The 8,333-nt window shown below is 35.9% G+C and overlaps 1 long non-coding RNA gene across 3 annotated transcripts; it reads left to right on the plus strand.

The window, feature by feature from the left end:
* Positions 1 to 4,597: 4,597 nt before the first annotated feature.
* On the plus strand, positions 4,598 to 7,904 carry LOC102017401. Of its 3 annotated transcripts, none has more exons than XR_262416.2 (6): positions 4,598 to 4,614; positions 4,700 to 4,851; positions 4,968 to 5,195; positions 5,489 to 5,624; positions 6,454 to 6,564; positions 7,781 to 7,904. It is a non-coding gene; the product is annotated as an uncharacterized LOC102017401 (long non-coding RNA). The 3 variants fall into 3 exon arrangements; XR_262417.2 differs by having other exon boundaries at positions 4,599 to 4,614; positions 4,973 to 5,195; XR_001235711.1 differs by lacking the exon at positions 4,598 to 4,614 and having other exon boundaries at positions 4,683 to 4,851.
* The last annotated feature ends 429 nt before the right edge of the window (positions 7,905 to 8,333 follow it).

Below are 8,333 nucleotides of genomic sequence, written 5' to 3' on the forward strand. Positions count from 1 at the left end.
AACTCATGACCTTGTGCTTGCCAGGCAGGCGCTTTTGCCGCTGAGCTAAATCCCCAGCCCCTTGCTTAGTATTGATAAAAGAATAAAAAGTCAAAGTGTAGGATCCCCTTATATGTGCACTTCGCACAAGCCATGAGTTTCTTGTTCATTTGCACATCATTGATTTTGTTCAACTGTCAAACAAAATATATGCATGTACCTCCAACATACCAATTCTTTTTCCTTTAATACATGACTAATATTGTACATCATCCTAAAATATTGTTAGATAACAGATTTTTGACAATAGCCTCTGCTTTTTTTCTGAGCACATTTCTTATTAATACTACAATAGTATCTATAGTTTCTTCAGCTGTTTTTGACGCACAGAGTGGAGCTGTAAATGCTCCAGCTCTAGAACCACCATTCTATCTCAACTCCGTATGACTGAAGTGCCCTCTGTCAGAGCACACAAGTTCTGTGCCCTGCATCACAAGATAGTGAGTCAGCTACTCAGAATGATTCATTTGGGAGTGGAAAATTTAAAGTAGAATCTGTGGACTATGGAATATTTCCACTGTAACTGGGTATTTAAATCATCTGAAAGTCTGTATGACTGCTGACCTTACAGGGAGTAAAAACTCCAAAATGCTCAGCCTTTGGTCAATGTTCATACAGGCTTCTGGTTCCCAGAAGTGACAGTACCTTCTGCTGATTCCTCAGAAACACCAGAGGCTTTTGAGCCCTTCCTATGCAGCCCTTTTCTCTCTGCTTTGACATCGCCTTCCTTTCTCTCACTTCTCTGAACATTTCTTCCCTTTCATCTTTTCCCTTTTTGAATGATCTTAGACTTTTTCTATGTGATTTTCAAATGGTTGCTTTTCCTTTACTCATGTAGGTCAGGGAAGGGAAAAATTCACATTGTACAAGCCAGAGACTTCATAAGGAAGCAGAGGAGCATGCAGATTAATCCTTCAAGAAATAGTCCAGCCAGACTTTTACATTCCTATTCAGCAAGGCTTTATAAACTGAAAATGAATTGGGAAACAGTGATAAATCAGCCTTCAGTCAAATATAATTCAAATTTTTAGAAATTCGTAGGTGTACTTCTTACTGGCCATTTTTTTCCTGCTGCATATGTAGAATCTTGACACTTGCAGATTTATTTCTCCCAGCATATATGACTTGCATTCCATGTTTACCCCTGGAGACCAGTTCACATCTTGTTTATGATGGTATTTTGGGCTGTACTAGTTATACTACTCTTTCCACCACGTTTTATTCATTAGTGAATCACATTTTAATCAAGTTTGGAGAAGGGGAGATACAATGTAACACAAGCAGAAAAACAAAATTTTAAATTTAATAAAGTTAACAGTAGAATGAAGATGGCATGGAAATATATTAGGCGAGACAAACTTTTTCCTCCTACCTAAATATTTGCAAACACACCACAGGGATCCTTAAAAGGACATGTAAGATTTGAGGAGACATACTAATCATTAATTGTACAAATAATGGGCTTTCTATGCAAATAAAATTAATCTTCTATTTCAGATTTGTTAGGGCTGTAAGCAACATGGTTTCATGGGGGTTTTTTGTTTGTTTTTGCTTTTAATCTAAATGGACAGCTTCCAGCATGGCCCAGAACCATTTCTAATACTGCTCTGGCTGTCAGAGTATCTATCATGTTTCCTCTTCCATATTTTTTTAATGCATTAGTCATTACTTGTTTTTGTTTCTTTCCACCGAGACATATTGTATACACACACACACACACACACACACACACACACACACACACATGCACACATACACACACTAATTAGGAAATAAATTGGAAGGAACTCTGTGCCCTGCCCTATTATCATAATCTAAAGCAATTAATAGAGAGCACAGGAGCATAAAAACTTATCTTGACCTTAGAGCACTTATCTCTAAGAAACCAGATAAAACACAGCAGGGGCATTCACTTCCCCACTGCTGACATGGCCTCCACAGAATATGCAATGGCTGCAGCCTCAGTCAAGAGGGATCTGTACTATCTTAAGATCACAAAGAAACTAAACGAAGGCAAACATAAATTATTGTTCACTACAACTGTAATGATATTGCATATCCACTTAGGGAAAACCATTCTGGAAAAATCCAAAATACAATTCTCTGACACATACTCAGTGCTATAATGAATACCCATATCGAATTATGAACACAAATTTTTAATGGATTTTCTAAACGTATATATTAACTTTAGTTCCTTCTCTCATAAAATATAAATGCTAATAATTTGATTGCTTAAATATGTTTTATAGATCAACTAGAAAAAATGTTTGTGAAATTAATTTGAAACTTAAAAGTAGTTGCATAAATAAAAACTTCGCTATGACAGACTTTTGTTCAAATAAATGAACAACAGGCAGTAGCTGAAAATAGAAATGATTACACAATTCGTTATTTCTTAGAATAAGTTTAAATTGGGCCAGGGATATAGCTCAGCAGCCCAGCACCTCCCTGGCAAGTGTGAGGACACGAGTTCAATTCCTGATCTCACAAAAAAAAAGAGTAAGCTTAAATATATGTTGAAGACACTATAGATGAGTACTTTCAATAACATTGACATATAATCTTATATAGATCTTTACATAACTGCGTATGACTGAAATGATACCACTACAAATAGGTTGATTTAATCAGCATATATTGGAAATCTGCAGTGACAGACTCCATTCTACAGAGCCATAGTAGTTATATTCTATAATATATAATATATTCTATATTCAATAGTTATATTCTCTGCCCTGTGAGATGGAGCATTACTATACATTCTACTTAAATGTTCACTGCACTAGAATTTATAAAAGGCAGAGAGAGGACAGTATTTACTGAGTCCTCAGCATTTTATTTTCTATTTCATCATTAATCCTAAATGCCATTTTGAGTAAGATCCCTTATTTTACCTGCTGGAATTTATCTGCAGATCTACAACACATCTTGAAATTGAATAGTAGAAAGAAGGATGTTGTAAGAGTTGCCTTTCCAGCAAGAGTGGTGAGTGGAGCCTCGGGTTGGTGCATGTGAAAAGTCCGCAGTGTTTTTGAGGGCTCAGCTCAGCAGCAATCAGCCCTCTCGCGCTTTGCACTCCTGACCAAGAATATTCACAGAAGATATCATGACAGAAGAGAGGGCCAGGCCTGTGTTTACATCTCCGAAGATGAAAGCTTGTTGGTAGGTCTGATTCTATCCATTTGAACCTGCTGTGGAACACGAACTTGTGAGCAGCTCTTTTAAATGGGTAGAATTAAGAATTTTCATTTCTACTATGATGTTAAAATGATGTCATCAGTTTTAAAATTCAGCTACTATGACAACTATATTTCACATATCTGAGAACCATATTTAAAAACTCCCTGGCTATTATTTTGAAAATGTAGAGGATTTCTAAGGCAATCACTCCAAAGAACAGATGATCTGAAAAGACAGATTTTTTTTTAAATGAAAAAAACAGTATCAAACAAAAAAGGAGAGGTAACTAAAAAGTTTAGACTTTCTGACCAGTACAAGTTCATAAAAGGAATGAATATACATATTTGCCACATTTCTTTATATAATTGTACTTGGATCAGCTTTAAATGGTTCTGTTAAGACAGTTATTAGCCATATGCAGCTATAATTGCTTTTAATACTTAGCAGAAAACTTCAAAATCCCTCACTAGTGCCCTTCACAAAATAAGCTGACATAGAAGAAGACAATTACAGCTGCATGTTGGCAAAATCACACTGGAGGTCATCTGAGGGCCAGGACTAGGTGATCTCTTCCTGACAGAAAGACTGATCTAAGGATGTGTAGATCCAGAAATCATGGAGGAATTAGGAGATTAAGAAAAGGTGCTGAAATATGTAAATATGATTATAAGAAATATTTCAAAGGTTAAAGAAAAAACTCATGAACATACAGGAGACTAGCATTGCACCGACAAGCTAAGGCTTTGCCTTAAGTAGGTTACTTGGTCTCCTCAAACCATGAATTATTCCAAAGAAAGATTCCTTCACACATAGTTAGGCAGCATGGTTAGGAGAAAGAACATAGATTTTAAGGCCACTATTGTCTGGATTTTAATCTATATTTCACCACTTACTGGCTGGGTGAGCAATAGCAAATTACTTAACCTCCATGCCTAAATCAGATCTTTAAGAAATAAACATCCCTGTGTAGGATTATGCTAGAAATAGTCTAACATAACAGATATTAAGTGTCTGGCACAGAACCTCACTTGTGATAAGAACCAACACTATTTCCTTTCTACCTAGTCTCCTCTGTAAACATGAAAATTGTAGAGCTACATTATTTACAATGATCTCTAGGCTTTCTAGCTAAATGAATTGGGCTGGTAAATGTGTTTCCTCATGTGTAACATTAAAGTTCAAAAGTATGTTTTGTTTTTCACTCCTTTTTTTTTTTTACAACAAAGATAAATAAATAATGGTAAGAACAGAGTCACACCAAGAGCTGTGGTGTGGACAGGAGGACACGCATTTAGGGGAGCTCACAGAGCCCCAGCTGATCTGCATACAGTTTCAGTCTTCATAACAGCACTAGGCAGGACTTATTTCAGAAGTAGGAGACCATGCAGATAGGTAAGTAACTTAGACACAGTCACTCAACTGTTAAGTCATAGAAAAATGAGGTGAGTGCATGTATGTCACTTCTCCATCACACAAGTGATTGCGCAGAGCTGAAGAGCTTTGGAAAGGAAAGGCCCAGTCAATGGTACAGCAAGAATTATGCAGAGAAGAGTGAGGATATACTAACAGATGCCGTGAGCAGATACTTAAGTGGCTTCCGAACGCAGCAAAATAAAGCTAATTGTCCTGGTAAGAATAGACAATAAGTAAACAAATCACAAAAGGATAATTAAGAAATCAGTGTGGTTGTTTATAGCCTATGTCTAACAGCATATTTTTTTCTCTATTTATGAAACTACGGCAAGAAAAGGAAGAGAACTCCACCATAACTCGTCATCCATCCTAACACACTTCAGTCACAGGTTAAGAGAAACATGCCAGTTTCTCTGACTCCAGACAGAGAGCAAAGAACTCCTACATGGTCTCCTCGGGTTTACAGAAGTCTGTCCATCACCCTGTCAGTCTTTCGGATCATTATTCAAGTTGCTATCCCAAATTTTGCTAGATTCTTCAGATTTACTCCTGCTCCATAGGTGATTTTTCTCCCTAATGGTTCTGGAATTTGTTCATTTTTTAAAAAATTATCTTTGGGAAAATATGCTGCTTAGAAGATCTGATAATCCTAGTAAGAATGTCAATCACTATGTGTTTGTACATTTATATGCACACATTTGGATGTACCTCTGTATATTTATTTCATTGATAACTTTCTTATTTTTACTGTACAAGGAATTTAAAGTTATATAGAAAACAGTGCTAGTTAATTGTAAATATAATATTTTCTTGTATTTCTATTAATATAATTATATGTTCCTCTATTTCAAAGATCTTTATGGGCAGAGAAAAATAAGTCTTGGTGGTCTGAAGTTCATGAAGTTTATCAACTATCTAAGCATTTGATCAATGAGGACCCACAAACTGGAAAATTTAAATATTTTCCAAAATGCAATCAACAAAACCAGGTAAAGACAGAACATTGAATAATGCAAGGCTGGCTTTTTCGTGTGTTTACAAAGGAAGTTTAATATTTTATTCAACAAAACTAGTATGCAAGTATGTAAGGTAGTGCATTTATTATGGATACAAAGAATCATTCCCTGTTTTTATATCAATATGTGACATATGTCATATAGATATGACATGTCATATATATAGATATGACATAGGACATATATATATTTGACAAAGTGAAGAAGTGTAATTTTGGAGGGCATGCATAGCCACATAAGACACAGAAACTCCAGACTACAAAGTTTAGAATGACCTTCAGAAAAATAAAAAAATTAAATAGCCATTGTAAGGACTAATAAGGAAAGAAGAAGGGTAGACCCTCGGAGTTCTCACCGATGAAGAAGAATATAGGTTTGGAGAGGTCCGTGAGCATTTTAATATTTCCTACCATAATCTGTTTTCATGGAAGGCAGGCGTTCCTATGGATTGTATTTACTGTTGCATTTCTAGTACCTAGAGCTGAGCCTGATGGATAGAAGCTGAAGACTGGGTGAGACTGGATGAGCAGTTGACTTTATGATTAGATGACAAAGTACAAGTCAGAAAGCTGAGGTTGCCATACAGGCAGGTTACCACCTGCATCTTCAGGCGTCCCTTAGTTAGAACGGATGTGTGAAGGAATGTGTGAAGGAATGTGTGAAGGATGTGTGAAGAGCTATGTGTGAAGGAATCTTTCCTTCCTCTTCGTGAGTCCTTTCCCAGCTCTGGGAAATCTGGTGATAGCACAGCGCCCCTCAGTAATGCTCCCATTCAAACTTCCTCCTCAATTTGTCTTTGCAGTGTGGACTTGTTTATGCGGTTTACCATCATAACCTGTCCTGTAGTCCTTTGTGTTGGGCTGTGTCTGTGATGATAGCAACTTAACTTCTTCATGACAGAAAGCCTTTCCAGGTATCGCTTTTCCATTGGCCATGTGGCCCGGGAAGACTACTGCTTATGGTCATTGGAGTTCAAAGTTTTAAATTCACATCTCAGATCTGACACAGACCACTCTTACAACCTTGAAATAATTCTCTTTAAAATGTGTAAATCACAGTTGTTAGTAAAAATTAATTAAAATAGTAAAAGAAGAAAAAGCTGTGTAAATTTCAAGAAATGGCACAAATCTAAGGAATTATTAAGTTACTAAGAGTTACAAGTTCTTGAAAATGAGGCATTGAGTAATATGAAAAGTGCATATTATTGTTCTGCTACCGAAAATTTTGAGGAGTGGATAAGCATTTTTAGCACTTTTAACACCACATCACCTAGATTAAAGCTGTCCTAAAACTGAAATCACAGAAATATTGACTTTCAAACAGCTCAATATTTTTTATCCTTATCTCAGGTTCAGAAGTAATAATAGTGTTTCACCACTATATAAATATTTCCCCCTAATCCTTGCAGTAACTAACCCTACAAGGTAGCGGTCATCATCACCCATACTTCATATATGAAACTGGAAGATGTCAAATACATTCTATCTCTAGCTCCACAATCTCTGGGCTTGCTAGAATACACTGATAGTTTTGCTCCCTGACCTTGCTTCATTAATAAATCTGAAACAAAAATTATTGAAACCTTTTCTTTATTGTAATACTAACAACTATGTAATAACGACTCCCCATTTTCTTTTCACCTTCACCAAAATAGAACATTATTTGCTCTGTGGAAAAGACAATAATTTCTATGTAGATTATGCTTAATTGATTAGCAGCATACTATTAGTTTGCATGTTTATATCAATCTTTCAAGTTAGACAGATGCAAATTACATTGAACAAACCTATCATTCATAGCATCATTTTGTGGAGTTATTCAGCCTGATGAAAGCAGGGCTTAAGATCTTGATAGCCAGAGGGGTGTGACACTGTCAGGAAAGAAATCCAGTACAGACATTACCATGGTTTCCATTGAAATAGTCACAAACCTCCAGCTTCCCCAATTGAGTGGTCATTATTCGTGTGAAAGTTCATGAATTTCCCTGTATATTTTGGTGTTACACCTAGTATATTGTATTACACACATTTTACTATTTGAGAACATGGTAACATTCAGTATAAATGACTCTAAACTTTATTTTATACTATATTCAGTGCTGTCCTCATTGATTTCCTTTTCTTTTCTAGATTAACAGCATGCATTCTTCCTACTTTTAAAAACAGCAAAGCAGAAAACTGATGAATAGTGTAAGGACCCGCTGAAAAGTATATTGTTACGGTGGCAATAAAAGGAAGAGCAAATTTCCAAACACTTTTTGATAACGTTCAGTTTCTGTGTGTGTTTTTTAGTTCCCTGCATTAAGTATGTGACATTTTCAAATGAATTAAATATTTTCATTTACTTTCCATGTATTAAATTAAACACGTATGTTCCTGGTATTTACAGATACTAACATGACTGATGTATCTTTTTTGATCTCCACAGTATTGCAACCTACTTCATGAAATCTGGGAACGGATAAGATTAACACAAACAACAAGAAGTGTAGTAAGAGATTTGCAGAAAAAATGAGGCATCGAGCCACTGCTGTCTTACTTCTCCTCCAAATTCTCCCCTTCTTTTGTTTTTTAGAGATAGTTGGGGAAGAGGATACATCAGAGAAAGAGGTCAGGCAAAGAATGCAGGATTGAAGGCTTCATGGCTAAGGACAAAGAAAAATACAGATTACTAGAACCATTT

The sequence above is a fragment of the Chinchilla lanigera genome, unplaced genomic scaffold, assembly GCF_000276665.1.
Source record: "Chinchilla lanigera isolate Chin_1 unplaced genomic scaffold, ChiLan1.0 scaffold00046, whole genome shotgun sequence".
Lineage (NCBI taxonomy): Eukaryota > Metazoa > Chordata > Mammalia > Rodentia > Chinchillidae > Chinchilla > Chinchilla lanigera.